Source organism: Triticum urartu, chromosome 1 (assembly GCF_003073215.2).
Source record: "Triticum urartu cultivar G1812 chromosome 1, Tu2.1, whole genome shotgun sequence".
Taxonomy (NCBI): Eukaryota; Viridiplantae; Streptophyta; class Magnoliopsida; order Poales; family Poaceae; genus Triticum; species Triticum urartu.
The window spans coordinates 168,606,159-168,623,673 of NC_053022.1; the positions used below are offsets into that span (position 1 = coordinate 168,606,159).

The 17,515-nt window shown below is 42.2% G+C and overlaps 1 long non-coding RNA gene across 5 annotated transcripts; it reads right to left on the minus strand.

Moving 5' to 3' along the window:
* Positions 1 to 1,049: 1,049 nt before the first annotated feature.
* Positions 1,050 to 6,324, minus strand: LOC125553009. Of its 5 annotated transcripts, none has more exons than XR_007303882.1 (9): positions 5,876 to 6,324; positions 5,659 to 5,711; positions 4,879 to 5,030; positions 4,039 to 4,343; positions 3,382 to 3,590; positions 3,181 to 3,292; positions 1,814 to 1,939; positions 1,528 to 1,667; positions 1,050 to 1,281 (listed from the first exon to the last, which is right to left on the minus strand). It is a non-coding gene; the product is annotated as an uncharacterized LOC125553009 (long non-coding RNA). The 5 variants fall into 5 exon arrangements; XR_007303880.1 differs by having other exon boundaries at positions 4,027 to 4,343; XR_007303881.1 differs by having other exon boundaries at positions 4,084 to 4,343; positions 4,909 to 5,030; positions 5,876 to 6,323.
* Positions 6,325 to 17,515: the final 11,191 nt, after the last annotated feature.

Consider the following 17,515-nt stretch of genomic DNA (forward strand, 5'->3'; position numbering starts at 1 on the left):
ATGTTCCATAGTAACAAGTGACAGTAAATTTCAGCACACTATATAAATTTTTTCTTACCAAATTCCACCTACCAAAGGCGCTTCACTCCCCGGCAACGGCGCCATAAAAGAGTCTTGATGACCCACTAGTGTAGGGGATCTATAGTAGCCTTTTTGATAAGTAAGAATGTCGAACCCAATGAGGAGCAGAAGGAAATGATAAGCAGTTTTCAGTAAGGTATTCTCTGCAAGCACTGAAATTATCGGTAACAGAGAGTTTTGTGATAAGGTAATTTGTAACGAGTAGCAAGTAATAAAGGTAAATAAAGTGCAGCAAGATGGCCCAATCTTTTTTGTAGCAAAGGACAAGACTGGACGAACTCTTATATAAAGGAAAGCGCTCCCGAGGACACATGAGAATTACCGTGAAGTTAGTTTTCATTACAAGAAATATGTCAACTTATGAGCCTCACTATTGGTCTCTGAAAGGTCATAGTTTTTCATTTGCGACCTTTTTGTGACAAAAACAGAAGGTCAAAAGCTGTCGGTCATAAACTGAAATTAACGACCTTCTATGTGAGAAGGTCGTAGATGTTTTTGACCAAAATAGAAGGTTGTTAAACCCATGACCTTTTATTTTGGTCACTGGCTGTCTGCTCAGGCCACGCCAGATCCAACGTGCCAATCTGATGTGGCAAAATTGCGACCAATTGAAAAGGTCACTGACAAGATTCAGCCCGGTCCGATTAGGTGTTTTACATGGGCCGAGCCCAACAATTCAGCCTATTTGTTGTTTTTTCCTATGCTTTGATTAGCTACATGGGCCTGGCCCAACAATTTGGCTTTCATGAGCTTCTTCCATTTTTTTGGGCCTCATCCTTTTTGCAATCTACTTCCTTTTTTATTTTCTGAGATTTTATTTTGTTTCATTTCTTAAACGGTCCAGTGCTTTTTGGGCTGTGGCCTTCTTCAGCCCAATTATTTGTCCGGCATTAGATCTCAGCCTTTTGGACCAGCCTCTAGCCCAGTTACACACACACACGTACATCCAACATTATTTCATATTCAAATCAAGAAAATTCCATATCAAATTCAAATCATCCATCGCATCACATCAGGTTTACATAACAAATCATCTCAGGAATACATTTCCTTACACAGGAATATAGAAGGAACAGAGGGAATATGCAATAAGACAATTATGGCACATCCTACAACTTGCCATCCTACAACAAGAATTATATAACAGGAAGAACTTGCTCTCTCTCGTGAGACTTGCTCCAGCTGCGACAACTTGCCATCCTACAACAAGAAGTATATAACAATGAACTTCAAGAACATTACAGGAGCTAAACGCCCAATCAACGTGAAGTGCTCAAAAATGCCTTAGCTAGCATGCATTCAAAATTTAGACACTTGACATAGCCTCATCAAGCATGCAATAAATTATAGAAAGTAAACGAGGACCAGACTTTACAATTACAGACACATCCATCAATCCATGAGGCAAAATCATGTGAATCCAAAAGGAGAGGCAGGAAGGGATACCAATTTTGATCCAGAGGGTACATGAGTGTGGCCTTCTTCCGGAAGAGGTTGGCCCTAACGCACCTTGTATGAGAGGCGCTGGGAGCTCATAGATTGTCCTGGTCAATGAGCAGGTCCTCGCATCCGGTCATACTGCTAGCCTGGGGAACAGGAAAAATGAAAGGAACAATTTAGACTTGGTATTAACGAACAAAGACTGTAACCAATAGCAGATTAAGCACCAATTTTCTTGGATGCAAGGAGAAGAACGAGCAAAACAGCACAGAGATGTGGGACAATGCTGTACCTGTAGATGATGTTCGCAGCCAAGGAAGACATGGGGCCAGCCTTAAATGTGCGCGTGCTTCACCGGTGCATGCATCACCATAGCAGCCAAGCAAGTAGACATCATCGACATCTACTCACCGCTTTCCTGGCAATGGAGAAAGAGTCAAACAAAAAAGTATTAGACCATGATATGACACCAGACCATAGATTAGTAGCTTTAAATCACAAAGTATATCCACAACACCATAAAATAGTCCCAAACCCATGTTATTTGAGTATATCGCATGTAGTTTATTTTCATGAGTCCAGAAACATGGAAGGGTTCAATACAGTCCTAATATACATTCATATTACAGTAGCTCTATAAGTCCAGAAATATGTTGTATATGCATGATAAGTCCAGAAACCCCAGTGCTATTTATTTACTGGTTTTACTGAATCACACACATTACTGCCCTTATTTGAAATCTCTCGCATGAATCTAGGTGCAGGGTAGATGCCTTTTTTATATGTTCTACATTACTACCCCAAGAAACATTGGCTTTGAACGCTTGTGCCAACTCGTTTATCAACAGACATATTCTAGCAGAGAGGCACTCTGATTTGCCTGTGTGGATCTAAACAATTCCCCTCGCTCTACGAGAAGCTACCGAATAAACAGTTTCACACATCTGTTGATTGGTTTTGATACTCATAACAAAAGGATGCAGCATATAAACAGCAGCCACAACACAACTACAACGCGGCTCAAATTTCAAAGTTGTTGTGATGTGCCTGTAGCATGCTGCCTAAGCAACGACAATGCATAGTGGTACAGCCGAGAGATCAGTAGCATCAACACGTTTAGCCCTACTTGGATCACACGCCCACGTACAGGCCCCAGAGACAATTCAACTAAATTGGCCAGGTTCGAGCAGAGCACAAAGTCAAAGACAAAGTATATATCAGTGCCTACAATCTTCAGTTCAGTACACATCTCTTTAGAACAGAGTAATATTCAAAATTCATATATCAGTATGTATTCAGAATTGAACCACCAACGACAGCTTTACTAAATCTCTTTAGTAGAGAGTAAACGCCAGCAAACTAATTTCATCTCGAAGGTTAGTTTTGCAACAGCAACAAGCATTAAACACGCTACTCTTGTTACTATAGTGCAGTTCAGTACTATAGTTCAGTACCATATGCCTACAATCAGACACAAGCTTCAGTACAGTCAAAGTATAATTACAAATAGGATTAAGAATCAAAGTTGTTACTCATGGGATCGTGGCACAGAGCGTTCAGTAAAGAGTATAACACAAGCTACACTTATAAACACAAGCTTCAGTTCAGTGCAGAAATAAACAAGCCTCAGATTGTGAGCAGCAGTGTTAGATTGTTTACCTTCAGAGTTCTTCTCCCACCTCCACATCCTTCACAAAGCCACCCTCCACCTGACCAAATCAAGTTTTCAGTTCAATAATCAACACCATTCACCTCTTCATCCTCACTATTTCTGCCCAGACACAGTCACATGAACAACATTCAGCTACACAGAAAGGAGACAAATCGATCCGGGATGAACAAGGTACTAGGATACATTACCTCATGCCGTCCACGGGGACGCACTTGTCGTGGCACGTGCATTATCAAATGGGATGAACCCCCCAATGAACTCCAGGACAACGTCCTCACTGGCGTTGGCCTTGGCGGCCACCATCCAAGTCGCGCACGCCCTCGCCATCAGGGGCGGCGAGCTCCTGGGCCTCCTCTGCCAGCGCGCCCTGGTCGGACTCGTCGCCGCGCTCGTCGTCCTGGTTAATTGCATGCACACAATGACCACCACTATCACAATATGATGTTTATACAATATCTTAAGTGATCTTAAATAGCTAGCAACAAAGTCTACTGCAACATCTCAGTCAATTAAATCACATATGATTGTGGGACTTTGATTAACCAAAACAGTGAAAATCAATCTATTGTAAGACAAAATAATGCTCATTTAACAAAATATCAACACCAAGCACTCATTCAACTGCACCAAATTAACAGTGCCATAATTTGTATGGTTAATGTTCAAACACACATGTGAAATCATATTGTCAAATGCATGCACATATACCACTAATATCTTTGCAGCAACATTTGCCTGCCATTTTACACATTAAATTAGATTAAGCATGTGAAGCAGTTAGACATGCATCTCCATTTTCACGACAGAGAATGGTAGAAGAAAACAAAATTTACCAGGTTACTGACAGGCAGCAAAGTAAGCAAGCGAGCAAGCAAAACCCTGCAACTCACTGTTGCAGATGCCGTCATCCTTCTTGTGGGTGTAGCGGCCGGCCTCAGGCATCATCGCGGCCAGGAGGAACCCGCCGCCAGAGCAGACAAGGGGTGTGGGGCAGGAAGCGCTCCAACTCCAAGGCGGCCACGCGCAGGGCGGGGGCTCCTCCAATGGAGCGCGCGGGGCGACGGAGCCGTGCGCGCCTGGACTCCATGTCTGAAGGAGCATGGAACATGGTGTCAACATTCCCCTTCTACCTCTCACTGCCAATTGGTGCCTGCCAAATAAATTCAAATCCTTGAGTTGACAGTTACCCATGTTGCTCAGTTTCTTGGTTCAAACAAGCTAAGGTAAAACCATCTGAACTATGTAAGCCTGAATTATGTAAGCTCAACCCTTAACAGATACATCTCCCAGACTAACCAAGGATTTGAGTTCTTATTTCAGCCAGATTATCTAACCAAGGTAGCTGCAGTGGTTCAGTTTAATCTTGAACCAGTTAACAGTTTCAATGTAGTTAGTCTTTCAGTAAGTAGAAGCTAGTGAAGTACAGCAATGAGCAATCACCTCCATGGCTACCAGATTCCATAATACTAGTTGCTTTACGGAGGTGCTGGTGTAGCTAATCTCTGGTGGAAGCATTACACCTCAAAGGATACTTCAGCAAACAGAGACCACACTTTACATTTGAATCCGCGGGAATTTTAACACATATACAGGTACTCATATTAGACATAGTTTATTATCTCTAGATGAAAAACCCTTTTCCTCGATGTTTATGTACAAGGACAGCACAATTCTAGTAGACTTACTGAGATAATCATCGCTAGATATGGAATTACTTTGATCGATCTGCTTGTTCAAGGCGGGGCAGTTGAGGAAGGCCGTCGTCTCCAGCATGCACGGCTTAATGTCGCCGCCAAACTTCTTTGAGTTTATGTACAGCCCAGCTTTCCGACCAATCCTGCTATATCAATTACAAGTGTGAATTTTTATGCAGTAGCAAAGGCTGACTACTCAGTGACCACTCACAATCAGTACTCTGTCTATAACAAATGCCTACAGGAGCAACACGATAATGCGTGGGCAAACAAGCAATGCGAGAGAAATGAATCATCTGAACCAAACATCTGGAGAAAAGAGCACGGCATATGGTGATGTTTTACTAGCTAGTGTAGCGTAGGAGCAACAGAGTTCCTCCAACAACCGTGAAGTGCGAAATTTTCTTTCAAAGAAACAGTGTGGCACTGCCTAATCTGGGAGAAACCGAGTTCCTTCAATAACCGTGAACCGCGAAATTTCCCTTTCAAAGAAACAGAGTAGGTATTATATATGCCACGCAAAGATGCACCGAATTTGTTGGCCATCACGGCAGTAGAACAGCGGGCACCACATCATCTAAGGAACAAACACGTCATCAGACGGAAATAGCGGCGTGTGCTCATCTATCCCTGCGCTACCATTTGGTGAAACTTGACTTATGCTGAGACGAATCTAGTAGTCGAACAGTTTGCGTGCGTGCGCCCGGAGCAGGGGCGGATCTAGTAGTCAAAAGAAAATCACAACAGATGGATGGTACGTATTTCTGTTACCTTGCCTTGATCTGACCGCCGCTGCAGATTCACCACGCCGAACCGGAGTCAACCTGCGATAATGGGAGGGAAAGGGTTAGGATTTTTGGCGTTGCTGTTCTAGGCGGTTCAGAGGAGAGAGGCGACACGGAGGAGAGGGAGGAGGGAGGGGATGGGGTGGGAGTGGCGGGAGGGAGCACAGGCTAGTGGGGGAAGATGCGAGCGGGGCGAAGCTTACCTGCGCCGTCGTCTGGTCGCCGAGGTTTCTCCGCCGCCGTGCCGCTCTCCCGCACCGCACGGGATCATAGTGCGCGGGTCGGCCCGGATTGCCATCGACCGGATCTCGGCCACCGCCGGGGGCGCGAGCGCGAGCAGGGCGAGGGCGAGTGCGGCAAGGAGCGCCGCGGCGTGCGGCGGTGCGGTGGCGGCCATCGAGGTGGTTGGTGCGATCTTGGTGGAGGGGACGGGGAGAGGGCGGAGACGGTGAGATTTGGGATTTGGTGGGCATGCGGTCGCGTGATTTGTCGGTAAAGGCAGGCGACGGGCTGAGGGCTCCTCGCCGTCGACGGGCTGAGGGTCGGCCAAGGTGAGGGGCGGCGGTTAGGGTTTCGGCGAGCGGGTGCGGGTGCGGGATTGGAATGGTGGTGAGTGGGTGCGTGGGGATTGCGGGTACGATGGGGAGTGGGGGCGTGGGTGAGAGGGTGAGGGGTGAGGGCTGTCCTTGGATTCGGGAGCATCGGACGGTGTCTGAGGCATGATCCGCTTTTGGACCAATCAAAACGCAGCAAGAAATTTGAAGACTTTATGACCATCTAAATTGATCTTAATCGATTAAAGATAAGTTATTTCATGAATTCATTTTTTATTTTTTGAGTGCTCAAAATGAATTTTATTGTAAAGGATCAACCAAATATTTGTTCAAATAATCTCATATTGTGTATAAGGATGCATCTTCGAATGGCAAACAATGTTGCCTAAGAGAGTTTTCATTTTCTTTGGACGAAAAATCGATTTTCCATTTTTTGAGTGCCCAAAATGATTTTTTTGTGAAGGACCTACCATATATTTGTTGCAAAACTGTACCAAATCAATTTTTTAAAATACTAGGACATATTTAATGCACAATTGATCAAATGATTGGGTATCAAAAATTTTGATCCACCTCTCATGAAAAAGACAAATTTCCGCTCATTCAGCAGGAAACGGGTCAAATTTGAACTGCAGCGTCCTCATTGTTTGTTATTTATTTTTTTCTAAAAATCATTTCTAGGTACAAAAGTATCTATTTAATCAGGAAAAACACCAAAAAAATCCAAGATTCAAGCACTAGCTAGGAACGGTCATTCCCGCCGTTTTGACCGCATTTTGAAATGGGCATAAAAAATTCAAAAAAATCAAAAAAATGGAAAACCTTCACATTGTGTCATTATATGTGACCAAGTTACCAGGAAAAATAATAACCTTGTAATACGGCAATTCTTTTAAAAAACTGTTCTCAGAAACGAGCTATCATGTGTGAAGATCAATGGCTTTCAAGCCAAATGATCAATCTTATGGCCACATTCATGGCATAGTTTGTTCAAATGATCTCATATTGTGCACAAGGGTGCATATTGGAATTGCAAACAATATTGCCTAAGGAAGTTTTTATTTTCTTTGGACGAAAAAACCATTTTCCATTTTTTGAGTGCCCGAAAGGAGGTTTTTTTGTGAAGGACCTACCAAATAATTGTTGCAAAATTGGACCAAATCATTTCTCTAAAATACTAGGCCATATTTAATGCACAATTGACCAAATGGTTGAGTGTAAAGAGTTTTGATCCACCTCTCGTGAAAAAGACAAATTTTCGCCGATTCAGCTGGAAGCGGGTCAAATTTGAACTATAGCTGCCTTGTAGTTTGCTCTTTATTTTTTCCAAAAATCATTTCTAGGTACATAAGTATCTATTTAATTAGAGAAACACCAAAAAAATTTCAAGATTCAACCACTAGCTAGGAACGGTCATTCCCGTCGTTTTGACCGCATTTTGAAACGGACATAAAAAATTTAAAAAAATCAAAAAATTGGGAAACCTACGCATTGTGTCATTATATATGGCCAAGTTCCTAGGAAAAATAAAAAACTTGTAATACGGCAATTATTTTAAAAAAGTGTTCTCAGAAACGAGCTATCGCGTGTGGAGATCAATGGCTTTCAAGCCAAATGATCAATCTTATGGCCACACCCATGGCATAGTTTGTTCAAATGATCTTATATTGTGCATAAGGGTGCATATTGGAATGGCAAACAATGTTCCCTAAGGAATTTTTCATTTTCCTTGGACGAAAAAATCATTTTCCATTTTTTGAGTGCCCAAAAGGAGGTTTTTTTGTGAAGGACTTCCCAAATAATTGTTGTAAAATTCGACCAAATCAATTTTATAAAATACTAGGACATATTTAATGCACAATTGACAAAATGGTAGGGTGTAAAAAGTTTGCATCCACCTCTTGTGAAAAAGACAAATTTCCGCCGATTCAGTTGGAAGCGGGTCAAATTTGAACTGCAGTTGCCTCATAGTTTGCTATTTATTTTTTCCAAAAATCATTTCTAGTTACATAAGTACCTATTTAATCATAAATACATGGTTTGGTGGCGATACGTCGAGGTTTGGGTGGTGGCCGAGGGCCCCAACTCTAGAGCGCGTAAACTCACATGCCCGCCGCGTGGTCACCGCGTGACCGTGGCGTTGCCATGTGTTCTGGGCGGCCTAGGTATGTCTAGTGGGTTGGGCACTCCCCAGGTAGGTGCTAGGAATAAAATTACAACATAAGATTCTAACGAGGAGACCGATCGATGCTCAAACATGAATTAGCAACCCAAGTGTTTGATTAGCGGTACGGGAAATGTACATGGCTAATGGGCGTGAGTTTTGGCTGAGGGTGATCAGTTACTAAGGAGACCGTTTTCACAAATTTTCAGCTCAAAAGGAGGAGCCTAGGTGGTACTTGCTTTGCAAAGTACCACACTGGACATAAATACGAATGTTGAAGCTGGGCTCAAAATAATGAATGGATTGAGCTGGCATTTGGTGGAGGATGGTTATTTGGGCATAGGAAAACACTGTAGAAAATGGATACTATTTGTACATGCCAAAGTGGTTGATAGAGGCGAGGGTGTCCCGATCTTTCGATGAGATGATAACTATCGATTTGGTGGAGACGACTTTGACGATCCGACTACAAACGTGCACGACGTTGCGCCTTAGCAATCGCTAAACCAATCTCCTGAGGTTACTGACGATGCCGGAAGCACGGTCAGCCTGACCACGAAGGTCTATTCCTGCAAGCAATCGAAGAACGAGTAAGAATATGATAAAGCAATCTGAATATTGCAAATATATATGAGGTATTGATAATGGTGGGGATCCGTAAGCGGTCTTGGTCTGGTCGTTGGACACAAACGAAGTACACGAAGTTGCAATGGCTAACTTTTAACTAAACAAATCCCAAGGAAAAAGCTACTAGATGGATCTACTTATATAGGAGCAAGGGGTGGCGGCCAAGGAGGTGGGAGGACGTCCCAAGGCAGCCTAAAACTAACCCTAGGTCGTACAAGGCTCATGGGCCCAAGTGGAGGTGATGCAACACCTTTGGGCTTGTAGTTTGACTCGGATTTTACTGCAATGTCAGATTGTTTCGTCCGTAACTCAACGCTCCGGACGGAATTTGAAGGTGAATCCAATTGGGTTGGAAAGAGCACGAAATCTAGTTTCCAACAAAAAAAGAATCACCCAATTCGGAGTCCGTATGAAAAAGTTGTTGGCGTTTTGAGTCAGGTATGTCTGTGCTGTCCGAATCTGAACCCAGAACGTGAGAGACTTGGACTCTATCTTCTCTTGGCCCAAAAGTGACGTGAGAGGACTTTTTGAACACAACCTAAACTTCTCCTTTTCCCTTGTCTTCATATGTGGATTGTACAAATGTCCCATACACCTGCAATTAGACAAAACACAAAAGTGTGTGAAGTATTTTTATTCTGGATAACATAAATAGATTATTGAATAGTTTGCATTAGAAATCACCTGACAAATATGCATGTATGCAATATTTTTGGTCGTATCCAAGGTAGTCATGTCCTCATCATCCTCCCCTTTTTGAAAATAAAGCCGTCCTCGGCAATGCTTAATCTGAAATGTAGCTAACAAAAGAGACAAGGTGTACATGTTGTATATGTATATGTCATCCATTTTAACTTCCCCTGATTTTTGCACGTATGACACATGTATACATGAGTAACTTTCATAGTTCATAAAAACTAAAGCCAAAAAATTATCACAGGAAGTAGAAGGCATGAAAATATTGGAACTCAGTTTGCACATATAAGTGAAGCTCTTATTCTCTTCAAAAGATTGGCAATGTTCATCATTAAACCATCCCAACTTCGATGAATAAACCTTACCTTTTCCCTCACACTTTTTTTTCTTTTTCTCCTTTTTTTCTCTGACTTTTTTCTCTCGTTTTTTTCTCCCTCTTTCCAAAACAAACTAGATAAGATGCAGATTGGATCAAGCGAAGATGTGAACGATCTCAACTATTATTATGACAATGAATGGTGGGTAGCACGTGGTGGAAATTGATGGATGGGTGGTGGACAGCGAAAGAGATAATGATGCAGCGGTGGTGTGACTAATGTGAACAGAACTCGAAACTCTAAACGAACTAGACACTAAGACCAGCAACTCAACACAACGATGCAACCGATAATTCAACTATGCAAGCAATGAAAAGAAAATTGCAAAGGCTCAGACTGGCTTGGACCAAGGATGAATAGATCTAACTCTTTTGTGGCTTTTTCTTGGACAATAGGTAAGAAAATAAATCTAATCTAGGAAAACTGGAAATTCTCACCGAGCAACCTGAAAACTGATACCACTTGATAGAGGCGAGGGTGTCCCGATCTTTCGATGAGATGATAACTATCGATTTGGTGGAGACGACTTTGACGATCCGACTACAAACGTGCACGACGTTGCGCCTTAGCAATCGCTAAACCAATCTCCTGAGGTTACTGACGATGCCGGAAGCACGGTCAGCCTGACCACGAAGGTCTATTCCTGCAAGCAATCGAAGAACGAGCAAGAATATGATAAAGCAATCTGAATATTGTAAATATATATGAGGTATTGATAATGGTGGGGATCCGTAAGCGGTCTTGGTATGGTCGTTGGACACAAACGAAGTACACGAAGTTGCAATGGCTAACTTTTAACTAAACAAATCCCAAGGAAAAAGCTACTAGATGGATTTACTTATATAGGAGCAAGGGGTGGCAGCCAAGGAGGTGGGAGGACGTCCCAAGGCAGCCTAAAACTAACCCTAGGTCGTACAAGGCTCATGGGCCCAAGTGGAGGTGATGCAACACCTTTGGGCTTGTAGTTTGACTCGGATTCTGCTGCAACGTCAGATTGTTTCGTCCATAACTCAACGCTCCGGACGAATTTGAAGGTGAATCCAATTGGGTTGGAAAGAGCACGAAATCTAGTTTCCAACAAAAAAAGAATCACCCAATTCGGAGTCCGTATGAAAAAGTTGTTGGCGTTTTGAGTCAGGTATGTCTGTGCTGTCCGAATCTGAACCCAGAACGTGAGAGACTTGGACTCTATCTTCTCTTGGCCCAAAAGTGACGTGAGAGGACTTTTTGAACACAACCTAAACTTCTCCTTTTCCCTTGTCTTCATATGTGGATTGTACAAATGTCCCATACACCTGCAATTAGACAAAACACAAAAGTGTGTGAAGTATTTTTGTTCTGGATAACATAAATAGATTATTGAATAGTTTGCATTAGAAATCACCTGACAAATATGCATGTATGCAATATTTTTGATCGTATCCAAGGTAGTCATGTCCTCATCAGTGGTACTTCCTTCACAAAGTGCTGCTCTGAATAGAATAGGAAAATGAATATTGTTGAACTATTTTTGAACTAAGCAAGGAAGGTTTTTGCATATTTGATGAAGATATGATCCAAAAAAATTATGAGAATTTGCTGGGAATTTTTGGAATAACAAAAATATAGGTTGCTTCACAACCTAGGGCAAAAATTGACACATGGACATGACACATAGGCAAAACTGATGAGATGGCGCCTAGTCATCGCAACCCACCACAATTTACAAGGCTATGACCATCTATATTGGTCGTTACCAACTAGAAATAAGGCAGCGGACTAGCGCTGTTTGCTTTATGACCATTTCGTGTAAGGAAATTACGACCTTTCTGACCAAAATGGTCGCAATGGTTTAGGGTTTGGAGCCCCCCGAACAGCTATTGACCAATTGGTCTCAAATGGTCATAGATCCATGACCAATTCTTCCAGGGTAACTGACAGAAGGTCACTAGTTGACATATTTCTTGTAGTGTTTCATCACGTTCATATGATTCGCGTTCGGTACTTTGATAATGTGATATGTGGGTGGATCGGTGCTTGGGTACTGTCCTTACTTGGACAAGCATCCCACTTATGATTAACCCCTATTGCAAGCATCCGCAACTACAACAGAAGTATTAAGGTAAACCTAGCCATAGCATGAAACATATGGATCCAAATCAGCCCCTTACGAAGCAACGCATAAACTAGTGTTTAAGCTTCTGTCACTCTAGCAACCCATCATCTACTTATTACTTCCCAATGCCTCCCTCTAGGCCCAAACAATGGTGAAGTGTCATGTAGTCAACGTTCACATGACACCACTAGAGGGATGACAACATACATCTCATCAAAATATCGAACGAATACCAAATTCACATGACTACTTATAGCAAGACTTCTCCCATGTCCTCAGGAACAAATGTAACTACTCACAAAGCATATTCATATTCATAATCAGAGGGGTATTAATATGCATAGTGGATCTGAACATATGATTTTCCACCAAGTAAACCAACTAGGATCAACTACAAGGAGTAATCAACACTACTAGCAACCCACAGGTACCAATCTGAGGTTTGGATACAAAGATTGGATACAAGAGATGAACTAGGGTTTGAGATGAGATGGTGCTGGTGAAGATGTTGATAGAGATTGATAGAGGGCGAGGGTGTCCCGATCTTTCGATGAGATGATAACTATCGATTTGGTGGAGACGACTCTGACGATCCGACTACAAACGTGCACGACGTTGCGCCTTAGCAACCGCTAAACCAATCTCCTGAGGTTACTGACAATGTTGGAAGCATGGTCAGCCTGACCACGAAGGTCTATTCCTGCAAGCAATCGAAGAACGAGCAAGAATATGATAAAGCAATCTGAATATCGCAAATATATATGAAGTATTGATAATGGTGGGGATCCGGAAGCGGTCTTGGTCTGGTCGTTGGACACAAACGAAGTACACGAAGTTGCAATGGCTAACTTTTAACTAAACAAATCCCAAGGAAAAAGCTACTAGATGGATCTACTTATATAGGAGCAAGGGGTGGCGGCCAAGGAGGTGGGAGGACGTCCCAAGGCAGCCTAAAACTAACCCTAGGTCGTACAAGGCTCATGGGCCCAAGTGAAGGTGATGCAACACCTTTGGGCTTGTAGTTTGACTCGGATTCTGCTGCAATGTCAGATTGTTTCGTCCGTAACTCAACTATCCGGACGAATTTGAAGGTGAATCCAATTGGGTTGGAAAGAGCACGAAATCTAGTTTCCAACAAAAAAAGAATCACCCAATTCGGAGTCCGTATGAAAAAGTTGTTGGCGTTTTGAGTCAGGTATGTCTGTGCAGTCCAAATCTGAATTCAGAACGTGAAAGACTTGGACTCTATCTTCTCTTGGCCCAAAAGTGACGTGAGAGGACTTTTTGAACACAACATAAACTTCTCCTTTTCCCTTATCTTCATATGTGGATTATACAAATGTCCCATACACCTGCAATTAGACAAAACACAAAAGTGTGTGAAGTATTTTTGTTCTGGATAACATAAATAGATTATTGAATAGTTTGCATTAGAAATCACCTGACAAATATGCATGTATGCAATATTTTTGGTCATATCCAAGGTAGTCATGTCCTCATCATCCTCCCCTTTTTGAAAACAAAGCCGTCCTCGGCGTTGCTTAATCTGAAATGTGGCTAACAAAAGAGACAAGGTGTACATGTTGTATATGTATATGTCATCCAGTTTAACTTCCTTTGATTTTTGCACGTATGACACATGTATACATGAGTAACTTTCATAGTTCATAAAAACTAAAGCCAAAAAATTATCACAAGAAGTAGAAGACATGAAAATATTAGAACTCGGTTTGCACATATAAGTGAAGCTCTTATTCATTTCAAAAGATTCGCAATGTTCATCATTAAACCATCCCAACTTTGGTGAATAAACCTTACTTGCATCAAATTTAAATGCTACAACATGCTTAAATAAGCAAACATGCAATAAGTCATTGGACACAGAATCATCACCAAGATTGGAGGCCATATCAAAATGATTAAACATTAGTTCTTTTGCATCAACAGTTAATTCAATGGGTGCACTCAAAATTATTGATATTTCAGTTGTTTGATCACATGACGCATTCATGACAGTAACAAGATTCTCTAAAATAGGTGGTGTGCTCAAATCAACAGGTAACTCAATACATGACGCATTCAAGTTAACTAGGCATGCATCATTCTCATGTGAAGTTATATCATCAATACCTTTACTGTTACCTTGTGGCAAAGATGTAGCTGATGTAGGTACGGACGTTGACAATGTACCATATCCTTGAGATGATGCCGCGCTCATAATCTGAGGTGCAATGATGGAGGAACCCACCGGCGGTGGTGAGCATGAACTGGAATAGTAGTTGTCGTAGTCACCTAATGCATCCTCCTGTATCTGTCTCTCAAAGGTACATGCACGGACATACATACCAGTAATACAACGAGGAATATACTGAAATCTTGCCTGAATATTATGGTTCAAACCACCAAAAAATCTATTCATTGTATCATTCTCAGATTCTTTTATGTCACAATGATGCATATAAGATTTGAACTCTTGGTAGTAAGCATGAACAGTGTTGTTGCCTTGTTTAAATTGTTCAAATTTGCGAAGCAATTCACGACGATAATAAGGAGGGAAAAATTGTTGTCTCATTACAGCTTTCAAAACTTTCCAAGTTGTGGGTTGGTTATCAATGTTTTTCTTACAATGTACACTCCACCAAACAGAAGCAAAACCAGTAAATGCTCTAATGGTAGCTCGTACTCTCTCAAGTTCAGAAAAATCATGGTGACTAAAAACTTGTTCTACTTCAAGCTCCCAAGCTAGATAAATAGCAGGATTAAATCTACCCTCAAATGATGGTAAAGAGATAACCTGACCATATGCTTGTGTGTGTTGTCCCAACTCTCGTGATGGTGAAGATGTGTCCGTCGTCCAAGAACTTCTATCTCTGGAACCTGTCATGATTAGTAGAAACAAGAACCAAAATTCGAGAATAATGTTCCTATGAACTACTAGGATGTGGTTGTAAAGTGCTCACAGTAAAGCAAATATCAATATCTTACAAGTTCTTACCATGCGGCAGGTGGTGACAGGTAACCAGCGGTGTCAAATAACTCCGAAGATTGTGTAAAGCGATTGCCAGGGGAACGTGCGTATACACGGTGTAGAAATATGTGGAGCTGGGTTGGCTATATATGGTAGCAAAAGATTAGCAATAATTAATTCAGAGATGCAATGTTGAATAAACGCTCGACGACGGTACTGTGCTGGTCCTAGGCTAGACCGAACTAGAGACGCGAGCCTAGAACACTAATGAGGTCACGTCATAGCACAACCAGCATCAATGAAGGATACTAAGTAGCTCTGGACAGCAAGATATAAGTGAAGATCACAACGGCAGTAAAGATAATGATGTGAAACAACAGCCAAGCTGTTTTACTGAACAGTGCACAAAACAGATTCCAATCCGAATTCAACTACGAGATTGAGTCTAAAAAGATCCGAATTTTGTTTTTTTTTCTCTTTTTTTTCCTCACACTTTTTTTCTTTCTCTCCTTTTTTTCTCTGACTTTTTTTTTCTCTTTTTTTCTCTCATTTTTTTTTCTCTCTTTTTTTTCTCCCTCTTTCCAAAACAAACTAGATAAGATGCAGATTGGATCAAGTGAAGATGTGAACGATCTCAACTATTATTATGACAATGAATGGTGGGTAGCACGTGGTGGAAATTGATGGATGGGTGGTGGACAGCGGAAGAGATAATGATGCAGCGGTGGCGTGACTAATGTGAACAGAACTCGAAACTCTAAACGAACTAGACACTAAGACCAGCAACTCGACACGACGATGCAACCGATAATTCAACTATGCAAGCAATGAAAAGAAAATTGCAAAGGCTCAGACTGGCTTGGACCAAGGATGAATAGATCTAACCCTTTTTTGTGGCTTTTTCTTGGACAATAGGTAAGAAAATAAATCTAATCTAGGAAAACTGGAAATTCTCACCGAGCAACCTGAAAACTGATACCACTTGATAGAGGCGAGGGTGTCCCGATCTTTCGATGAGATGATAACTATCGATTTGGTGGAGACGACTTTGACGATCCGACTACAAACGTGCACGACGTTGCGCCTTAGCAATCGCTAAACCAATCTCCTGAGGTTACTGACAATGCTGGAAGCACGGTCAGCCTGACCACGAAGGTCTATTCCTGCAAGCAATCGAAGAACGAGCAAGAATATGATAAAGCAATCTGAATATCGCAAATATATATGAAGTATTGATAATGGTGGGGATCCGGAAGCGGTCTTGGTCTGGTCGTTGGACACAAACGAAGTACACGAAGTTGCAATGGCTAACTTTTAACTAAACAAATCCCAAGGAAAAAGCTACTAGATGGATCTACTTATATAGGAGCAAGGGGTGGCGGCCAAGGAGGTGGGAGGACGTCCCAAGGCAGCCTAAAACTAACCCTAGGTCGTACAAGGCTCATGGGCCCAAGTGGAGGTGATGCAACACCTTTGGGCTTGTAGTTTGACTCGGATTCTGCTGCAATGTCAGATTGTTTCGTCCGTAACTCAACTATCCGGACGAATTTGAAGGTGAATCCAATTGGGTTGGAAAGAGCACGAAATCTAGTTTCCAACAAAAAAAGAATCACCCAATTCGGAGTCCGTATGAAAAAGTTGTTGGCGTTTTGAGTCAGGTATGTCTGTGCAGTCCAAATCTGAATCCAGAACGTGAAAGACTTGGACTCTATCTTCTCTTGGCCCAAAAGTGACGTGAGAGGACTTTTTGAACACAACATAAACTTCTCCTTTTCCCTTATCTTCATATGTGGATTATACAAATGTCCCATACACCTGCAATTAGACAAAACACAAAAGTGTGTGAAGTATTTTTGTTTTGGATAACATAAATAGATTATTGAATAGTTTGCATTAGAAATCACCTGACAAATATGCATGTATGCAATATTTTTGGTCGTATCCAAGGTAGTCATGTCCTCATCAGAGATTGACCCCCCTCCTACTGAGAGGATCTTTGATGATGACGATGGTGATGATTTCTCCCTCTCGGAGGGAAGTTTCCCCGGCAGAACAGCTCTGCCGGAGCCCTAGATTGGTTCCGCCTCGTGGTGGCGAAGTTTCATCCCGTGAGCTTGCTTATGATTTTTTCTCGGACGAAAGACCTCATATAGCAGAAGATAGGCATCAAAGGGCCACCAGGGGGCCCACGAGGCAGGGGGCGTGAGCAGGGGGTAGGGCGCGCCCCCCAACCTCGTGGACGGTGGGTGGCCCCCCTTTGGTACTTCTTTCGCCCAATATTTTTTATATATTCTGAAACATGCTCCCGTGAAGTTTCAGGACTTTTGGAGATGTGCAGAATAGGTCTCTAATATTTGTTCCT